A 23200-nucleotide genomic window follows, 5' to 3' on the forward strand; every position below is an offset into this window, starting at 1 on the left:
TCCCATCTTGATTGTATTATGTTCTAGTTGGAAAATGGATCAGCTTAAGAAGCTTTGACCTTAGATTTTAACTGGGTAAAAAAAAAAAAAAAAAAAAGCCAAAACAAAGACGTGTGGTTATTCAGGAATGAGGAAACAGTGTCCAAACAATCTTTATCTGCTATCTGATATATAAACATTACATTTACCATCTGGGTATCTTGTGCGCCAGTTTCCTTATTTGAGTTAAATTGATTTATTTGTTCTTGTTCTGCATAAAGTCAGTAAATCACTGTTAAAATAAACCTTAACAAGCTACCGTTTGATCCTGTTACCAACGTGTAGCAGGTTGCTTTCTGTAGCCTGCAGTCATTTCAGGAAAGCTGTTTCCTGCTGCTGTCCATTCACCAACATGCATGGGCAGTGAATGCTGCACAAAAGCAAAGCAGCACATTCTATAGCTTTTCTGCTTACAGCTGACCTGGAAAGGCGTGGGCTGAATTTTAATGCGCTTTTTCCATCTCCTCCTAGAAAGAAATAAAGGTGTCAACTCGCTCAGGTGTCCTCTGATCTCCTTCTCACAAACCGCTCAACTAAAAAGCAGCTCTTTTCCCCTAGTTCAGAATCCCCAAGGTGCCATTCCTCAGGGTCAAATATTAAGTAGGCATCAGGGGCGAGCTCCTCTGGACTAGCACGGCTACAGATCTGTGCTTCTCTGCCTGCAGCGGGGGTGGGGGGGAGGTGTTGGGGAACACTTAGTCCACTAACATCATTTTTTACAGAGCACATCACAGCTGGAGACTCTGAAGAGAAGCAGAGGGCAGAGCAAAGTGGAACTACTTGAGGCTAAAAACATTATTCTTTGTCTTCTTTATTGCTTTGCTTTAATTTGTCCTCATCTTCTTATTTAGTATTTATATCTTTGCAACAGGAATGAAATAAGTCACAAAGTTCACAAATAAAAATATATGAGAGTTTCTTAAATTGAAGATTCAGGGTGATTTTTGCAGTTTCACAATTCTCCAGCTCTATGCGAACATACGCTGCCAGAAGTATTCAGTCACCCATTCCAGTCATTGAATTCAGGTGTTCCAGTCACTTTGCCGAGACGTGCAGACTGCTTCTACAATTATTTGTAAAAGAAAGGAGCTCAGTGAATTCCAGCGTGGCACTGTGATAGGATGCCACCTGTGCAACAAGTCCAGTCGTGAAATTTCCTCGCTACTCAATAATTCCACAGTCAACTGTTAGTGATATTATAAAAAAGTGGAAGCAATTGGGAACAACAGCAACCAAGCCAAGTTGCGGTAGACCTCAATTCTATATTTGCTTATTTTTGGAGTTGAAAATAAAGACACGCAACATGTAACTTTACTTAGTGTGCAGCTTTTATAGCAGTTTTAATTTCACCGAGTAATAATTTTTGTCATTGTTTTCAACAACGACCATTTTTTTCTGATGAAAATCGCTAAATAGAAACTAACACACGAGGACAAAAACTATGATGAAATGTACTGACACTTTTGCCAACGAATTGAAATGAGATAAAAATCCATCAGAACTAATTAAGTTGTGGAAAGGCATCAGAGGTTATTTCCTTGTGCTGTAATGTTAGAGCGCACAATCGGATCTACCACCGACAAACACGGTGGGAGCTCCCGGTTTCTCATGAAAACTCAACAAAACGTCAGCACCTGGGACGCAGAGGAGAGCAGACATATGGACACATTTAGCGTTTGATGTGTAGAAAAATAAGCTGCTTTGTAAACCACGTGGATCAACTCTAACCGATAAAAACACAACAAACTTTTATACTTTATATTTTACCCAACTGGTATTTAGTCGACTAAATCAGAATTTTAATGCCTAAATTACGACTAAAACTAAATGACGTTTTAGTCAAAACTAAAAATCAAAATTAGCTGTCAGAATGAACTCTCTCATATATATTTGTCTGAACCATGATTTTGCAATATTTTGGGAATGGAACAGCACAAACAAGGTTTTATTTCACTTCTATTGGCCACTTATCTGAACAACAAAGATAAGAGCATGTCAGTAATGGCAATGATTCCTCTGCCTTAATTACAGAGCTCCTCGACAAAAGTCTTCAAAGAGAGGAATTCAAATTAATGTAGAGGCTAAGAGAGAGGAAACAGTGTTATTATGGTGGAGAGCAACGGATGCTGAGATTAGAGAGCTTTTCTCATCCAGGCCTCAAACTGTGTTTGTGAGTAAGACTTCTCTGACGGCAAGACTTCTCGGTGTAGCTCCATGTCCTTGCATTCATTTCCATAGCTATCTATAATGCGTCACAGAGAGGGGGCAAGCTCTCCTGGTAGCCAAACACAATGGCTTCATGCTCCTGCATAATTCACTGTCGTGTGCAGTAATCCATAGAGTAGCTGGAGTTAAAACCACAGAGCATTTAATAGATAAAGATTAGACACTAAAGGGTCAATGTGTCAGTGAGAGGGGAAAAAATTAACGTGCCTCTTATGCTGTTGTTTAAAATGAACTCAAATGGCAGAAAAATGGATTTATATCCCGTGTAAATGAATTAACGTTTTAACCCAAGCTAATTTTATAAAAGACCTACCAATTTAGCAACAAAAGAGACCTGCTATAATGTGCATAATAAGTTGCAAATGCAGGCAGATAAATGTAAGAACACTAAAGCTGGATTATTACAAGCTAATGTCTAGCTTATTTAGATTACACAGACTTTATTTTTTCTGAAAATCATACATTTTGGTAGCAAGATGGCAGCGCATAAACAACACAAGGCTCAGTGTCTCTCCAGAATCTGCTATTTACCGTTTTTTTTATATCTATTCGACAATCATACTGTACAAGACAATAATTATAGTTCTACAACTGTTTATTAATACTCGCAATTGTATATCTATAATCTGCTATAACTTTTCATATTGATAACCATATGTATAATTGTTCTTGGCCTGTACATAGCTTGTATACTCACTACAGTTATAGCCTGTACATACTTATAGTATATTCATACCTTCATACCGTGTACATTGTAACACATCTATAATAGATCTATATTCTGTAATATATCTGTATTATTGCTAAAACACTTCTGGATGGATGCAAACTGCACTTCGTTGCCTTGTACTTGTGACATGTGCAATGACAATAAAGTTGAATTCTATTCTATTCTATTCTATTTTTTCCGTTTAAACATTTATTTAAGTTTTCTATGTTACATTACAAATAAAATACAGGTTTGTGATATTTGCATAACATTGCATTTTGCTTATATTTACATTTTTTTACATTTTGAATTGTGTTTATTAATTTTAGTTTGTCTAATATCCCTTAATAATACTTGATAGAGAATATAGAGCTGAGGGAAACTGCAACTGGAAAAATGAGGGCTTTATCTGAGGAAGGCTGGACCATAATCCATCCAGTTGGGAACATCAACCCAGCTGGGTTTGAGTTACATAGGACTAAAATAGATTTGTTGCTCATGTCATTCAATTATGACATGAGCGTTTTGGATGTCACACACATCAGTGGATAGTCTGACAACACGACTTCTCTAAAATTCCCAATAATCCCCACTGATGCTATGATGGAGGAAAAAAATCCAAACAGTTGTTTGTAAAATGTTTATTCTGAGGGTGAATCAAACTGTGTAATCTCCTTGTGCTTATATCTTTCATAGTGGTTTTACTGGCGCACAGATCAGAAAAAAAGGTAAACAGTATGAGGGCGGCATAATTAAAAGATAAATCAGGTGAATTTATGGAGCTTTTTTCCTCCGTCACAAACAGACTGTCTCTCTGTTTACTTTTTATGGCTGTGTGTACGTGTGTGCTTCCTGTTGGAAAAAGGCTTGCAGCGTGAGTCTGGTCATTGGGTGTGCACCTGAATTTCATCATTTTCATCTGCCTCAATAAACCAAATGTAATGATCAAAATGCTCCAGAGTTCAGACGATCCAAGCCAAAGTAAACACCCCCTAAAAGCTCCTGATATTCCCGTTTGTTTATTGATGTGAATGACCCCTCATTGTGCCTGTTTAATGTGAGGTATTTACTGCCCAGTGAGATTCTGGTATAAAACATATCTAAATATATCAAGATTTTTAATGACACTTTTTAGAGTTATATTGAAAAGGAGGATACAACTTTAGTTTTTTGTATGTTATAAATCCTGCTACTGGAACCTCATAAAGATGGACTGTTATTATTGAGTGAAGCCTAAATGTTGTGGGTTCTTTATTTTCAGCGTAAATGAAGTATCCACATGATGAGCACTAAAAGCTTTGAAGTAATATTAGTAGAAGTGGGTCTGCTGTGTAGGCAGTTCTGGGCGATAAGATAAACAAACTTTTTAAAAGCTCAGGTCTCTCAACTCTCTATTATCCAGACTTTTCACAGTATTTAGTTGTACAGATTACCATAAAATCGTAGTAATTTAGTAAGAGTGGAAGTTATTTTTCATCTAAAAAGTGCAAAGTACAGAGGAAGAAGAAAAACAAGAGATTTTGGTGTTTTTTGTTTTGTTTTGTTTTTATTAGGATTTTTTAAACTCTCCCCCCATTAGGGGACAGCACCTGATCATTTCTGATCATTCACAGACTTTTAAATATTTAGTAGTTGTAGTTCTAGGGAATGTTTAACTGCAGATATAGTACAGGCTCTTCTGGCAGTACCAATTTCTCACATCTTTGCTGGGTAATAGTTAGAATTAATTATGAAATTAAGAAACATGAATTATGTTTCTTTTCATTTAGATGGCCGTAGCAGATATTGTGCAACCTGGCTCATTGGAAGGCCTGTGACACACTAAATAGAACGAAGCATAATTCATTTTGTCTACTATCTGTGTTTGCTCTTATGACCTGTTAAAATAGCAACAATAACACAAACCAATCAAAGGAAGAATAATAGAAGAAAAAAGAAGAAAAAATGACATCGATTGCCAACAATTTTTCAGATATCTGCTATATTCTGTTTGTAATCTGTAATCTTTTTTTTTTTTTTTGCAACACTATGAGTGATCAAATGGACCACAGAAAGCAAACTTACTGGTGAAGCCATGGATGCATTTAGAGGTAGAAACCAGATTACAAGCTGGGCCCTCGTTCATTTAAATGGAAGCTGCTCATTGGTGCATACCTGAAAATTTATTTACCAGCTTCCTCCATGCTTCTGCAACTTTGCACCCACAGAGCATGTGAATTAGCATCCTAATACCCAAAGAAAGCATGCATGACTGAGACCCTGCTGGTCAAGTGTGCTATTTGGCTCCCCACACACAAATGGAAACTGAATAATTATAAGACCTTCATACACACAAAGTTTGATAAAAGTGGCTTTTGATGCACAGAAAAACATATTTCCTAAATAACAACAAAGTGATAAAATATTGAGATACTGGTGTTTTAATAGAGGACAAAATGAGAAAGTTATATTTTGTAACCATGCTTCTTTAAATGAAAAATAAAATAAATGGATTGCAGCACAAGATCCATAAAATGCATAAAATGTTTATACTCATCAAGTCAAGAGTTTAATCTCTGCCTTTACAGCTCCTCTCTTTGAGCCGAGGTGTCAAGTTAGCAGTGACACTCAGGGGTAACTAAAGTGTGAGGAATTCTAATTTTGACAAAATTTTCATCAGACAAACTGTTTTCCCACCTTCAAACAGCATTAAACGCAGGCGTGATATCTCAAGTTAAATGCACAAAAAACCTAACACATATGGTCCTTCCTTATACTGTATGTACTGCAGAAACTCTAAATATCCAAAGACTTGCGTGTGTGTTCTTTAATCTTTATCAAAAGCAGATTTCTAAAAGAGAAATAACCACAGTGCAGTTTAATCAAACTAAGTGCTAATTACATTAGTGCTTGCAGCTAGCTGTGTTCCTCATTGATGCACGAGTGTTACCCTGGTGACAGATTGGTGATCTGTCCAGGGTGGACCCCGTCTCTCGCCCTGTGACATCTCCAGCCTCCCTGCAACCCTGATTTGGATAAGCAGAAGAAAATGGATGGTAAAAAGCTACTTTCAGCTACCTTCTCACAAGTTATTGCTTAACGTCAGATGCCCTTCCTGATGCAACCGCAAACCTTTAAACCTTTAACGTGCCAAGGAAATGGGTAAACAACGACACTACGGGATGGAGAGATGAAATGAAGTGCTCACTTTGGACAGAGCCAGATTATTTTCCCTATTCCCTATTTTACCAAAAGTGAAATAGGCTCAGATGTTTCAAAAATAAAAAATAAAAAAATCCAAATTTAAAGCATAAAAAGCATACTGAAAGCTGAAGGATGTAAATTATCAGGACTCCACTGTCTAAGTGGGAATTATTACCTACTTTGGTTTGAACTCTGTGTAAACTCTGGCTCAGACTTCTTTGCTTTCAATATGGTTTTTCCACACGGTCTCTCTCTCTCTCTCTCTCTCTCTCTCTCTCTCTCTCTCTCTCTATCACTCTCACACACACACCCCACTCACACATGCAAATGCACCACATCTGTAGTATTCTCCACATGTGTGTGAACAGAGGAAGACATCAGCAGTGTTCACATAAAACTACAAATAGTCAGTTCCTTGTGTCTGGCTGTGTGCGGGAAAAGAGTTGAGCTCAAATCAACTTCTTTCTTCTTTTCCTTACAGTGTGTGTGTGTCCTTCTTTCTTCTTCTGTGTGTTAGTCTGTCATTACCTCTGCTTGGTTTCTGCAGGAGTCTGGCTGTCTGCTCCTTAAATAGGCTTGACCTCAGTACAGACTCTGAGGCTGCCTCAGTCTTTAACTCCACATGCTTCTCCATTTGCATTAGAGTGTGGTTTTGTGAGTGTGGGTTATTTTCATTACAGGCGCTCTGCTTGCAGCCACACATAGTCTAACTATGAGCAGCATAAATTTTGTATCCTCTGAATGCTAAATTTTTTTAACTTCCAATTATTTTTTCTCTATATGTCCACTTACCAATTATGAAATCAGTCACACAGTAAAGGTCAACATCAAATGCAACTGCTGATTTTTTCATTACAAGCACTAATCCATGATGGTATGCTACATACAAAGGGATCAGCATGTATTAATTTGTACAAATGACTAATAGGAATCATATTAGACTGCACGGGATAGCTATAGGCAAATCTGATATTCAGCATGTGTCACTTGCAATGTCTTGTACTTTTTTCATGTGGAGCACTTTGAGGTTGAATTAATGTTCTCTTTGGGGAAGCCAATCCATGACTGGTGGTGTTTTATTCTGTTTTTCTACTCAGGTAAGGTTTTTCTGAATTTGCAGTGTGTTTGAGATCATTGTCATGCTGAACAACAACGCTGTTGCCACTCAAATGCTTTCCAGATGGTATTACATTTTGGATCAAAATCTGGTGATACTTTTCTCTGTTCTTAATTCCATCAGTTTTCACAACATCTCAAGCACCACAGGCTGAAATTAGGCCCAAACCATGACAGAGCCTCCACTGTGTTTTACTCTCATGACCTCATTCATATATATATTTTAAAGATATAAAAATATGATCTGTTACCACTAATTTTCAGTGCTGTTCTTGTGTATTTGGATATACCTCAGCCTTTTCATTTCCTTAAGAATGGCTTCTTGACAGCCACCCTTCCACAAATCATTTCTGATGAGTGTGATGAGTTTCTCAACTGTGATATGCCAAGCTTTCGAAGAGCAGACTCAGAAAGCAAGGAAACAGATTAAGATGTTTATTTATAAAGTGCAGAAGTACCCAGGGAGAACAGAGCAGGGCAACGATGGTAAGAATGCTGAGGATCTGGAAGGGTCTGTGGACGGGGAGAAACTTGAGTTAGCACTGGCTGATGGAGAGTAATGGGGGAACGTTGTTTGTTGTAACTGAGTTGGCTTATCTTAATTGAGATCCAGAGAATGGAGGTAGTGAGGGGATATGTCAGAGGGCAGGATGGGTTCCAGAGATGAGGAAGCTGGTACGGTGGAGAGCAGGCAGGCATGTGTGAGACCTGAGACTTTCACAAAGGTGAGCCGAGCTGAGGTGGACGCAGGGAGTGGAACTGGCTGAAGATCCAAGATGGTCCAAGATTCTGCAGAGGAGAGGTAAAAAGAATTATCACACTGTGATAAGGACTACAAAGACACAGGACAGAGCCATTTTACCACCATAGTGGATGTACAACCTGGCAGAGAAGCACAGCCACAGCTGGTCCTTAAGTACACAGCATCCTGATGAATAATGTTTTGCAGGTGTGGGAGAGTGAGCCTGGGAAAGCAGCTCCGCCTGGAGGTGGAGGCAGGGAAGAAACCACCTTAAAACCACCTGGAAAAGAAGAATGTGCAAAACCACCCAGCCTGCCTTGGATCCTTACAATAATAGCTCTTTGGGGATCATCTCATTGGTGAAAAGTACTATTTTATTCTTGTGAAACTATGTTATCTTTATCATTTTTCACAGTTTCAGCCAAAGAAATGGGAGCAAATTGCATTTTGTGACAGACTGTTAGTAACAAAAGTGCCTAAAGATACAATCTAAAATTGGTTCTTTGCCAAATTGTGTGTTATGTACAGACACAACAGTGGTTCATCCATCTTTTATGCTTTAATGATAAATAAGTGAGTGTTACGTGACCTAATAATAAGAAATCAAAACAACAACAACAACAACAACAAAAAACCCAGTCTTCTGAAAATGGTCATCTACGTGAACTGGACCAAAAAATCAGTGAAAAAGAACGTTTGAAGAAAAACTCCAGAAAGGCTGAAAACTGTTGCTCTAGACTAGTCAAAGAGTTACTTGAAAGTCTGGCTCCTTGGAAGCAAAATATAAAGAAATGCGGGTGGCTTTTGCACAGTACTGTATTTCCATAATTGTTAGGGCTTTTGTCTTGTTGACAGTTGGCAGAAAAACAAAGGCAATTTCTGAAAAGGATAATAAATCAAACACAATAACTAGGACTGACAGACTCACTGTGAGAAACTTCACTGCCGTATGAAAAGTTAACAGCTCTAGTGTTTAGGATTCCCTCTGAGGGGGGCATGACTCTGAGAACCTCATTTAATGGCAATCCATTTCACTAAAACAAACCAAGCTAGTGGCAGCGCTCCTGTGGAAAACTTAAGGGACCTTTAAAGTCAGCACACTTCAACCTCTGAATAATAACAACAGAATCTCATTAAAAATCCCATTATAGTCAATCCAATAGCTGAGATGTTTTAGGCAGGATCAGAGTAATCAGTTTCTGTTAAATGCAGGAATAGCAAGATTACATTTAATAATCAGATTTGTAGTGCTGTGGACAACAGAATTCACAAAGCTTGTACTGGAAAAAAAGGATAAACTACGCGCGATACAAACAGTCCAATCTTTATTACAACTAAATATAAAAGTATTATTCGTGCCAAGCAGAAACTACAGTCTGTGCGTTAATTAATTCATTAATCAGGACCATTGACTTTGAAAAAGGAGCAATTTTCATTATCTTTCATTTATGGATGGTGTTGGATATCTGAGGAAGTAAGGCCAGTGCAGTTCAGATAAACTCAGTGCAGAGTCATGCGTAGCATCCTGCAGTTGCTCAAATGTTTCTCATCATTTGCCTTAACCCTTCTCTCCTCCTTTTGCAAAAAAAACCCAGCCTTTGCCACTTTTGCTGTTTGTCAGCGTTACAGCTTTCAGTCACTGATCTCGCCTGCCAAAAAGTTCACTCTTGAGCTTCAGCATGATTTTATAGAAGAAATAATCAAGTTCACAGCCCACATTTTAATATTCTTGCTTGCAAGATTGAGTGTTGTTTGAAAATCTTGGCTTTTGCTGTATTTTTTTTATAACATTATTCTGAACTCATACTAAAGCTTGCAGGAACAGACGGAGGTATCTGCTGGCGGTGTACCAGCCTGTGATTAGTGTTTCTATTTTTCTGAAAATGTGAGACGCTCTGACACTGGACATAATCATGAGCACAGCAATGTTCTGTATCAAATTAGATTTTTTGTATTGTCCACTAAATTACTCGGGTGCATCTGACCATGGTTACATGAGTCTGCAGAGAAAATGGACACCAAATGGCCTCCTCTTAGAGTAATGAATAAAAAATTGTAAAAGCCAAATAAACAAAAATAAATTACCGCCTAATGCCTCATTCGATGTATCACTGTGGCACAAATGCCCCCAGAATGCCATTACGGTCTCGTCTCTTGAGGTGAGTGCTCTCTAACGGCGTGTTCTCTCAAGTGTGTATTGAAAGGGGGGAAAAAAGAGAGAAAAAAAACAGGGTTCATTCTGATTAACTTATTTTCTGATTTCATACATCACTTTAACCCAGACAAAGCCAGGAAGGAGCTTGCATCTAAAATTCTCATAATGTCCTCACATCTGCTGTGATAGTCTCACTAGAATAGGGGCTATTAAATCATAATGAAAATCTTTTATTTAGCCTTACTCTCAGCTGTGTGTTTCTTCCACACTACATTAAGGTTAACTGTTGTAGCCAACATGATGGAGCTCTTTAGGTTCCACCTGTTCAAAATGTGTCTGCGCGATAGTTACATTCTGATCATTTGCAATGCAAACTGTGGCGCTTGGCTCCAGCACATTCACACAGTGGAGCATAAGTAAGTGCAAAAAGTGTTTCATGAAATTCAAATGCTTTGGACTGGACATAAGCGTTCCTAAGACACATCCTGCTAGGCATTCTCCAGTGAGGTGAATCAAAAAGTTAGCTCACAAGCTACATCCGCTCTCTGAGCTTTATCACTGCTGGTGGGGATTGCTGTAGAATTATATGAAGACGCAATGTTTACTTCAGCTGCGTCCCATTGATAAGGCAGAGGGTGGGAGGCGGCGGGGAGAGGAGTAAAAGCTCATGAGAGAGCAATAGTTTGTGCAGGAGCAGAAAGAAATACTGCAGCACAGAGCCACAGTTACAAATGATGCAGGACAGGAAGCTCTGGACCCTAAACCCAGAGGCGGAGCTGAATGGTCACAATGCATTATAATGAGTCATAATGAAATATGTATGTGTCAAACAGAAAGGCAATAACATAAAGCAAACCTACATTTCCTGGAATAATCGCGGTGGCTCAGACACACAGTATCTGGAATATGGCGCTTTCAGTGACTCGCTGCTTTGTTTTTTAAAGTGAAAGTTTAAGTAGAACTGCTAAAACGACTCAAATCAATTGCAATTTTCTCTCAAAATGTCACCTAAAGTGCAACCGGTTTATATAAACCAATATGTTTGCAGCACTTCAGCTTTACAACAACATGCAGTGTGTGCCGAAAGTTGTGTAAAGCCTTTTTTTGTGGTCTCGGCTACAGCAACATAAAGTCTTATGACATTAATTACAATTTGTGTCAGTGATGTTGCAGGTGATGACAACATTTCGAAATAAATTTGAAAATAAAAAATACAAATGTGCGGTTGTGAAGATTACTATTGCTTCCTCCTCAATCTCTGCTTCATTCTAGGGGCCCGAGGCTGCAATGGCAGCTAAAAGCAAAAGCTGCCTGTAAGGTTTAACTTGAGGTAATATACTGTAAGAGCCAGCTTTTTCTAAAAGAATGGTTGTGCTGTCTCAATTTTTCTTCTTTAAAACAATCCTTCCACTTTGAGTCTAATGGTGTCAGAGTGCAAGGCCCTGTCCAAGTACTCGCTTCTGTTAAATAAAAGTAAACAAATACATTTAAATTAAGAAAGATGGATGAAAACAAGTCCTTTAAATTTGAAATAACATGCACTTCATATACTTAAAGTAATCTCTATATTGTGTAACACTGATAAATGTAAACTGGAATAATAAAGTGTAAAAGAAACCAGAAACAGTGTATGTGTTCATTAGATGGACAATAGACAATAGATGACAGGAAATAACTGGAATGGCGTTCTGGCTGGGTGCAAACTGGGGACAGTGCATTTCGTTTATAGTCCATTAAGGCATCTTTTTATTTATGTACTCATTTATAAATTGCACATCAACAAGTTTAAAATGTTTTATTGTGTAATTTTGAAACAGTCATGAATGATCTCTTAGTCAAACATTAGGTTTTACAGGCAGTACTTTAGTGTTAGAATAAGACTGTAATAACAAGAGTGTAAGATTTCCTACAAAAATGTTTAGCAGTCTATAAACTAGTCTTTTAGGAAATGTGCTTCGACTGAGTCATGCATGTTAATTAAAAAAAAAAAAAATCTACCTTTGCCACTGTCCTATGAAATACTACTAGGATTTGTGCTTATGACAGCAGAAATCTCATGAGTAATTTTACATTCACTCTCGATGGTTAATTACATTTCCAAGGTGTTGCTTACTTCCTGGGGAGAGGTTGGTTCAGCAGAACCTGGAGGAGGAGGTGATTTTACATCCCCCGAGCTCAGCTCACGCCCTAAAACGGAACACCGGTCCTGAAAGGTGGTATTAGCGGCCTGCTGAAATGAAATGGTGTCAGCCTTTGACTTGCCACATGAATGAATTTAATTTGTGTGATCCTCATGTCCTCAAACCAGTGGAGCAATCAAACGGCACTGCTGATTAGACTCAAGGGCACACAGCAATCTGTTTATGAACTGTACCCTGTTATATTGGAATGAGAGAGCGTTTTTGTTGTCTAAATACATAACAGTTTTAATGGTAAAAGCGCACTTCAAACATACTTTAGAAAATTGAAAAAACACTGAATTAAAACAGTAAAAATAAAACAATGGTATTTGAAAACTGCAGTCTTAAATTACAGTCGTCTTACTTCCTTTTTGCACTGTACCAAAACATCCCATTTTCTGTAATTGGCACAGAAACGGAAATCTATTACCACACCCAGATAAGCAATTGTTTTGCCTTAAATTCATTTTTGTGCAAATACACCATAAAAGTGCAGACTACTCAAGCAGCTACTGAAAACATATTAAAAACAAGCACAATGTGCTTTTGTGATTTTCAAATCTCTATCTTTTCTATTATAGGGCATCTGGCATGGTATTAAAAATGCGCTGAAGATCAAACTGAATTGTAACAATGACCAGTGGTAAATGCAAGTACTGCTAAATGAAAGACAGCTGTAAATATAACAAAATTTACCAATAATATTAACCTTTTTATGTTTAAATTGGTATTAAAATTAGAGGCACACATCACTGCTTTCTTTGGAGGAACCATGGTCGGGCAGAAACTCTGCTTCGACTGTCACCAGGCAACAGCAAAACCGTTTGCCGTCAGTCATTTAGCTAGCATAACTAATTACGTCACCTAATATCATTAATAGCTTACAAGCTGTACATGAACAAACTCCCAGTTTCACTTACACCCTCAGAGCCTGATGCTGTCTACTGATTTGACAGATGATGCTCATCATGTAGTGAATCTTGGTCACGACCACTTCATGTCACGTTCTAGTCCACTGGGTACCCTGTTATTTTTTAAACATGCTGATTACTCCAATGGACTGGAGTAAAAACCCTCAGCATGGGTGAAGTCATATGATGGATGTCATGAGCAGGGGCTTATCCAGCATAGGCATCATGGACAGACTCGGTCGAGGCCTGTCCAAACAGGTCACCTTGCTCCCTTATCTAATCTATCTGACATACCTTTACAGCTGTGAGTGAAATTAAGTCTTACAGACGATTAATTAAAGTGTTAGATAGCTTCATCAACAATGTTCCACTGCAGTAAAACCTACGCTCAAGCTAACAGCTGTAGAGGTTGCTGGTAGCTTTGTGCATCTGCTGTGATGTATAGAGAGTAACATGACTGTTGACACCGACCTCACTGAGGCTAAGCGGCTGAGGGAGCCAGGTCGACATCACTAAGCAAGACAAGATGACGCCTTGTATCTCTAACTTTGGAGACAAAGTTGGAGATATAAGGCTGAGATGATTTGGCCATGTGCAGAGGAGGGATACTGGATGCACTGTATCGGGGCTGCTTAAGGATGTCGAGCTGCCAGGCAGGAGGGAAAAAGGAAGCCTCGGAACATTCATGGAGGTATGGAAGTAGGAGCTGATTTGACAAAGGAGGATGCTTAGGATAGGCTGAGATGGAGGAATATGATCCACTGTGGTTACGCTCAAAGGGAGCAGCTGAACCAGGAAAAGAAGAATAAGAAAAAGACCAAAAACAAGAAGACAGTGAATGGTCTTTATTTAGAAGCATATGTTTACATTTTAATCAAATGTTAAATTTTTTGGTTTTTAGGAGTATAGAAAAATGTTTAGACAATTGCTGGATTTAGCTGAATAAGGAAGACCAGTTTTATTTTCCTGCAGCGATTTGTACATTAGCAGTAATGTCAAACAATATGAGTGCAAGAAATTTTTTTCTTCACCACAATAATTGAATACTTGTGACAAATAATGATGACGATCGCCTTGGCCGTAATCATGCAGCCCTAGTTTAATTCTATTTAATCCACTGATTGCCGTTTAGATGTTTATTAATAATAACTAAGACAACGCCGCCAATAATGGTGCATAAAGATGTGTGATATAAATAACCTCAGCCGTGTGTCATGTACTCATAATGACATCTGCTCTGGCATTTTTGAGGACGCTTGCTGATGTGACTCAGTCAATTATACTAATGCAATTCCGTGTTTGCATCTATTTATATTGAACTGTAGGAGTGGAAACAGAACTCGTACTGAGCCCAGCTGCACAATAATATTTATGTATCGGTATGAAAGAGCGTGTGTTCATACTTCTGTTGTCATATCCACATAGAGTTTTGGTAAATCCGATCGTAAAGTGCAACGGCTGTAAATAAACTCCTTGAAACAAACTGAATGCCAAATCAGATTCTTTAAACTTAATCGTGTATGTTGTGACCACAACCTGCCAAATAAGATTGTAGGGTTCCTTGAAATAAATAATGAGTTCACGTGTCTATTTGTTGGATGTTTGTGTGGGCACAATTTCATGTGTGAGAAAAGACTAGTGGAGTTTTTGGTGTAAAATTATTAAACTATATCCCAGTTTAACAGAAATATTAGGGAAATTAGGATTTGAGCAACATAGTAAATAAATATATGATATGGCAGCTTCATTAAAGTAGCATTTGGTAGTATAGCAATATTTATATTAACTCAATTTATTAAGTAGATCTGTTGGACTGCTTGTTGGCTTATATAAGGATGTACTCATGATCCAAACTGAACTGAACTGAACTGAAGATGTGAAAGGTGATTTAAGTGACTTTAAATGGCTTGGTTGTTGGTGCCAAGTTGGATTGGTTGGAGTATTTCAGAAACTGCTGATCTGCAGGGATTTTCTCACACAACCATCTCTAGGATTTACAGAAAAAGGCCTGGAAAAGAGAAAGTATTCATGAGCAGCAGTTCTCAGGTGAAATATGCCTTGTTGATGCCAGAGGTCAGAGGAGAACAGCCAGAGTGCTTTGAGCTGATAGGAACACTACAATAACTCAAAGAACCGCTTGTTACAACCAACGTACGCAGAAGAGCATCTCTGAATGCACAGCGCAGTGAAGCAGATGGGGCACAACAGAAGAAGAACACAGTCCTGGTAGCTAAGAATAGGAAACTGAATCTATGTTGGTCTTCATTGGTCTCTTGTGTTCTGGGGGCCTCTGGATGTCTGGAGTTTTGATCTCCTCCATACCTGCTTCATGCCCTGGAGGACGGGGCTGTGGCCCCCCGCTAGCAGATCATTACATGAAGACCTTTTAAAAAACAAAAAACAAGCGCGTCCATGCTCACAGGTGTACACACAGGTGATCACACCCACAAACTACACCCTTTTTGGCTCCTACCTCAAAGCACACTGTGTTCTGTTGATCTTATGTGCTGCACAATAATGTTTAATATTTAGTATTTACTGTCATATTCCCATATATCATTGTGATGTTGTTTATTGTATTACTCTTGTTCTCTTCTGCTTGTTTTCTTTTTTCTTTCTCAGCAGGTGACCCAGGTGATTGATATATGCATTTTTTTTTCTCTGCCCGTTCTGTTGGTTTTTGTCTTTTGCCCTTCTCCCCCGTCCCTCTTCTCAGCTGTTTCTCTTTCCCTCTTTCTTTCTCCCCTTCTTTCCCCCAGTCAAGTCTGTCCCGTATTCAGTAAGAGAAAATAAAATAAACAATAAAAGGTGAATCAAATGGACCATTACGGCAAGGCTGGGATGGTCAATTTGGTAAAGTAAATCTGTTGGGCATCTTTCTTTGCCTTTAGACAACAATTCTGATGGCAAAAGAGCCAAACGGGACAGGCACAAAAAAAACAAAAACAAAAAAAAGGAAACTGAATCTATGACTGGTATGGGCTCACTAAAATGTAAAACCTCATGAAAGCATGGATCCATCCTGCCTTCTACCAGTGGTTCAGGCTGCTGGTGATGTAATGGTATGGTGGGTATTTTCTTGACCTCTTAGGATCAACTGACACAGAGCAGCAAATTTAGTTTTTTGTCAGTCTTTTGACAAAAACGTCATTTATTTCTACTCATACATTTATCATGCATTTCAACTATTTTAGTTTTAGTCAACTAAGTATCATAAGATCATTGCAGACTAACTTTAAAGTTGATTAAAGTTGACTAAAATATAAAGTGTAAAACTTTGCCGTATTTTTACCAGTGACAGTTGATCCACACAGTTTACAAAGCATCTTATTTTCCTTGACATCAAATGTGAAATGTGTCCATTTGTTTGCTCTTCTCTTCCTCCCAAACATTTTCATGGGAAACAGGCAGCTTCCCCACCCTGTTTGTTGGCGGCATATCAATTATGCATGTTTAACCTCGCCGCACAAGACGATTATCTCTGATTGGATCACTTCCAAACTTGTCCCACCTCTCTATACGACTTAATTAGTTCTGATTGGATCTCATCTCTCAAGAACATTTTAATGTTGTTTTTATTCGTCAGCGAAAGCACAAGTATATTTAATCATAGTTTTTGTCCTCGGGCATTAGTTTTTATTTAGTTCTTGTCTGGTTTTCATCAGAACAAGTGAATATAGATTTGCTTGCCCATCTCCATCACTTCATGACCAGAGTGTACCCATCTTTTCACAGCTGCTTCCAGCAGAATAGCAGACAATGTCACAAAGCTCAGATCATCTCAACTGACCATGACAGTGATATCACTCTACTCAAATGGCCTCCACAGTCACAGTCGTGTGGTGGAACAAGAGATTTATATCACAGATGTGCATACGACAAAGCTCCAGTATGTCAGTATGGACATATCTCTGAAGATAGCTTGTTGATTCGATGCCACAAAGAATTAAGGCAGTTCTGAAGGCAAAAGCAGGTTAAACCTGTCACTAGCAAGGCACGAGTGTACATATCAAGGTTTATCTTTGTTTTAAAACTATTCTCTGTTTCTGTTACAGAAAAGTTAATCCCAAAATACCAGTAATAGTGTTAAACGCACAGCAAAAGGACACAATTTGGATGGACTTATAAAAATACATATCATTAAAAAGCAAATGAAAAGCAGACACTGTGCAAACGAGCTGGCCCCAGTGTTTTCTGGCATTTTCAAATCCTCACTGCAGGCATATCATGTGCCTGCCTGCTTCAAGTCCTCTACCATAATCCCTGTCCCCAAGAAACCTAGGATCACTGGACTAAATGACTACAGACCCGTGGCTCTGACATCTGTGGTCATGAAGTCATTTGAGGGCCTGGTTCTCTCCTATCTCAAGACCCTCACGGCCCCCCTCCTGGACCCCTGCAGTTTGCATACAGAGCCAACAGGTCTGTAGATGACGCCATCAACATGGCCCTACACTTCATCCTGCAGCATCTGGACTCCCCAGGAACCTACGCCAGGATCCTGTTTGTGGACTTCAGCTCTGCCTTCAACACTATCCTTCCAGACCATCTCCGAGGCAAGCTTTCCCAGATGAATGTGCCTGATCCCATCTGCCGGTGGATCACTGACTTCTTGACGGACAGGAAGCAGCATGTGAGGCTGGGAAAGAATGTCTAGGACTCTCGGACCATCAGCACCGGCTCCCCTCAGGGCTGTGTTCTTTCTCCTCTGCTCTTCTCCCTGTACACCAACTGCTGCACCTCCACCCACCAGTCTGTCAAGCTAATCAAGTTTGCAGATGACACCACCGTTATTGGGCTCATCTCGGACGGGGATGAGTCTGCCTACAGGAGGGAGGTTGAACGTCGGGTGTCCTGGTGCAGCCACAACAACCTGGTGCTGAATGCCCAGAAGACAGTGGAGATTATTGTGGACTTCAGGAAGCACACAGCTCCACTCCCCCCCATCATCCTGACTGACACCCTCATCACCTCTGTGGACTCATTCCGCTTCCTGGGTACCACCATCACCCAGGACCTGAAGTGGGAGCCCACCATCACCTCCGTCATCAAGAAAGCCCAGCAGAGGATGTACTTCCTGAGGCAGCTGAAGAAATTCAACCTGCCAACACGGACGATGATGCAGTTCTACACTGCAATCATCGAGTCCATCTTCACCTCCTCCATCACCGTGTGGTACGCTGGAGCCACTATCAGGGACAAACAGAGACTGCAGCGTGTTGTGCGCTCTGCTGAGAAGGTGATTGGCTGTAGACTCCCATCTATGCAGGACCTGTACACCTCCAGGACACTGCGGCATGCAGCTCGGATCTCAGCTGACCCTTCTCACCCTGGACACAGTCTGTTTGACCTGCTCCCCTCAGGCAGGAGGCTCCGGTCCATTCGCACCAGAACCTCTCGCCATAAGAACAGTTTCTTCCCATCTGCTGTTGGACACATGAACAATAACCGTATGACTGTTCCCACCACTAACACATGACCCTACGCTGTGTTCACTGCATCATTCCATGTTTGGCACTGATCACCACCTGCACTCATGTATATATCCATCTACTTAGCACTTTTAATTCTTATTCTTATTTTTATTTTCATGTCTATTTTAGCGTAATTTATGACAGTATGTTTGCACTGAAGCACCGCAGCAATTTCCTAATGTTGTAAACCTGCTCAAAATTTGGCAATAAAATCCTTTCTGATTCTGATTCTGAATATATTACAAGAGCTCCATGAAACAACGTTAATACTACAGTTGTACTCTAAGTACTCTAAACTTAAGAAATGTTCCGACCGATTATGTACTAGTTTCAGACTCTCTATGAACAATTTTAACATCCTGACCCGTCGTAGTTGCTGCAGAGGACCCACAGCAGGTGCCTGAGTGGTGCCCCAGAGGGACATCCAGCTTTCATGTCCTCAGGAGCCAATTATTAATGCAGCTCTGCTGGGTACTCTTATCCTCACCCACACAATCAGATTGAACAGTTTACATAATGCCAGGGATTATGTTGTTATGGATTTTGAAAGCACCCACAGGAGGAATGAAGACAATTATAATTCATTTAAATGTTCCGATTATTCTACTCACAAACTAACATTAGCCACTCAAAAGGGTCTGAGAAGTGTACAGCAGATTTATTCATTACCAAGTCTTTTCAAGTTATCTATACAGCACAGGAGGCCTTTAAAAAATTATATTGAAATAACTTTCAGCTAAAATGACTATGCACATAACTGACCAGTAATGTTATTAGTATATAGATGGATGTGAAGAGCCTGGGTTGCTCTGCTGTCTCCCAGGAGCCTGTTATCTTTCTCCCAAGCTACAATTCATTTATGCAGTTCAGCGAGGGCAGAATAGATATTTGCTTGTGAATATTCATGTTCTGTGATTGTGATGAAAGAAAATACATCAAGGATATATACAGTATGTGTACTAATGAGCTTTGGAAGTGCCATTATATTACCGTTGCACAAAGCCAGACGTTCCCGGCTTCTTAGCTTCACTGAGTTTTGCCAAGCTAAACAAATGCAGGTAGTTGCATCAATTATTCAGCATAAAATGGCATCGCACTCCTTCTCCAAGCCTTGGCAAGAACAGATACAGTTCTTAGTTCCTTTATTTACTTTCATTCCCTCCCCGTTATTGTGCACTGACATTTTGGGAATCCTATGTAGAGGTTTTCTTATAGGAAAAGTCATTTTTTCCCCAAATGAGACTCAAAATACGAATGGAACATCTCAAATCTGCTGCCGCGGGCAGATTATGTCTCTTTTAAGTTTAATTCACTTTTAAATCAGTCTGCTGTTAAATGCGCACCATTGCGATGCCTGCTGTGAATGCTGAATTAAAAGAAGGTGTGTTTTTTCCCCCTAGTTATCATTTCATAACTCAGAATGGATTAAGCTGTTTTATATGGGATAATGACTGCTGACTCAAAATGTGAAACTATTCTTTCAGTGTTCGTGTAGCTTCATATTTCAGGTTTATTTATTGTGGAAGTCAGCTGCCAGCAGACATCTAATGCCTGTGATTAAGGAGAGACGTCTTTTGCCAAACACAGCTGTCAAGACTATTATTCAGCTTGAAATGTGTTTGTTTTCCGAGTGTTTGAGTCAAATCCCAAACGCTTCACAATATTAGCTTATAAAGTGCGCCATATTTTTTCCCATGTAGCTCGTCCACCTGGGAGGTACACTTTAAAAAAAACTTCTAAAGAATCCGAGGAATTATAACTGTTTTGAGAAGTCTCTGTAACCTCCCACTGATGCGCATATTTTTTACTGTAGTGACAAAAATACAAAGCTGGATTGGAGCTATTGATGTCTTTGTACCAGTTTATGGTGACAGAATCCCCAGGCTACAGCAACGTGGTGCCGAGGAAGAAGGTCATGCTTGTCTGTTCTCCTCTGCCTCCTGAACCGAACCTCTCCTGGGAAGAAGAAGTCTCTCTAGTTTCCCTCGAGATGTGTCAGTATGGGGTCTGTGTGCGAGAAAATGGATTTCCATGTGCTCAGAGAATATCTGCATCAGAGGAAGCTTCTAGCGCCATTAGGGAGGAGGTGCAGTCATGTCTGTTAATGCCGTCACTAAAGCAATCGCCCATGACAAATTCTCCACACACACAGCAAGTCACAGATGCTCTAAAACTTTTAGGCTGATTCTGGGAACTTGTCAGCCCTAACTGTCATCAGTGCTGACAAGGTCCGTACCAAACAGTCACTGTGTCTACACCAGCTGCTACCAAATTGTCAGTGCCAAGCCAAAAGTCTGCCTGTAATTTCTGCAAATATTTCAGTACAATTGCTTCCTGCAGGCCTATCATCACGCAGTAATTTGATGAAGGAGAGAGAAATACACAATGGACATCTTGTTTGGCAACCGAGTTTGTCTGTGCTTCAACTCAAACAGCATGAAAAATAAAACAATAACTAGAGAGCATCTTGTAATGGGATCACAGCACAACAGTTCTGATCCATAAATACTCAGTAGTCATTACTATATTATTACCACAGGAGACAGCTTGGCTATGTGTACGTTTCCATGTGAGAGTGTCATCATAGCAAAATGTGCTCCTGATGACACGCACCACAAACAGAGTTTCAAATGCTTTGGCAAGTGTTTGTGTGTCCTTTTGTTGATACATTTTGTCAACGCAATATCATTGCATCTGTGAATGAATGACAGTGAGATGAATATAAAGTTACTAGATGGATATGATCTGAGCAGTGAGTACTGAGTAAGCTCCTGAAGTGGGGGTTTAGGAAGCATTGCCCTGTGTCAGTTTATCCCACAGTCATTTTAACTTACAGTGTATTTGTAACTTCACATATAGCTTCTTATACATTATACTTTTGAAGATTAATTTGGTCTGAGAGCCACTGATGGTAAGACTGCTGAGCAATTATCTAGCTAATTGTTAATCAATAAGGACCCAAGACGAGAACCATGAAGCTAGAAAAGCAGCAAGCATAAGAGATTTGTTTGGGCCAAGAAACACAAAGAATGGACATCAGATGAGTGGAAATCTGTGCTTTGGTCTGATGAGTCCAAATTTGAGATCTTTGGTTCTACCCACCTTGTCTTTGTGCGACACAGAAAAGGTCAACGGTTGGTCTCTACATGCATGGCTCACACTGTGAAGCATGGACGAGGAGGTGTGATAGTACTGGTGCTTTGCTGGTGACACTGTTGGGGATTTATTCAACATTGAAAACACACTGAACCAGCATGGCAACATGCCATCCCATCCAGTTTGTGTTTAGTTGGCTCACCATTTATTTCTCAACAGGACAATAACCCCAAACACACCTCCAGGCTGTGTAAGGGCTGTTTGACCAAGAAGGAGAGTGATGGAGTGCTGTGGCAGATGGCCTGGCCTCCACATTCACCTGACTTAAACCCTATTGAGATGTTTGGGATGAGCTGGACCTTGGGGTGAAGGCAAAAGGGCCAACAAGTGCTCAGCATCCTCCTTCAAGACTGTTGGAAAACCATTTCAGGTGACTACCTCATGAAGCTCATTGAGAGAATGCCAAAAGTGTGCAAAGTAGTAATCAAAGCAAACGGCGGCTATTTTGAAGAATCTAAAATATAAAACATGTTTTGACTTATTTTACACTTTTTTGTTCACTACATAATTCCATATATGTTCATTCATAGTTTTGATGCCTTCATTGAGAATCTACAATGTAAATAGTTGTGAAAATAAAGAAAAAACATTAAACGAGAAGGTGTGTCCAAACTTTTGACTCGCAGTGTTGTTTTTTTGTTTTAATTCTCCAATGACACCACTTCCTTTTGTTTGGCAGTGCTCCGCCCTTGTAATATTAGCAAAGTTGACTACCACCCTACTTACTCATTCTCACTTTCTTTCTATAGGTGACTTCTTGATTATTAAAAAGCTAAAGTAAATGGCTTCTAAAAGAACATTGGTCCACTAAATTCAAAGATTCAAAGTTTTCTTTAGCAACATCTCTTGAGGGGATGACAGGGTGCACACAGATGCATAGGACAGTAAGAATGTTTTATTGTACAAATACCTGTAATATACTTTATTCTTGCAGTTGTTTGTGTGTTTTTGTGATGGCTCCCAAATGTATTCTGCATTTCTTCAAAGCACTTTTTATTTGCTTCCTCTAAAATTAGTGGTGTGTACAAGAGTCAATCAAGGCCATAAACCGTAGGGGGTACTATAGTATATCAGGACGTTAAGTAAGGTCGGTTTTAAAGAGAAACTAATAGAGCATTCAATACTCCCGTTTTCTTTTTTCTTCTCCTACTTTAATCTTGACAGTAATCTACTATAGAGTGGAGCAGATATACTTTCTTGTGCTTAAAATGTGCAGCATCTGAAATTGGCATAGAAAGCTATTATCCTGGACCATTCAGGCTTTGATGTACTCATGCCTACACCTTTGCCTGCGGTAGGATCAGCATCA

This window comes from Haplochromis burtoni, unplaced genomic scaffold, assembly GCF_018398535.1.
Source record: "Haplochromis burtoni strain Fernald_Lab_line unplaced genomic scaffold, NCSU_Asbu1 Contig_213, whole genome shotgun sequence".
NCBI classification, from domain to species: domain Eukaryota; kingdom Metazoa; phylum Chordata; class Actinopteri; order Cichliformes; family Cichlidae; genus Haplochromis; species Haplochromis burtoni.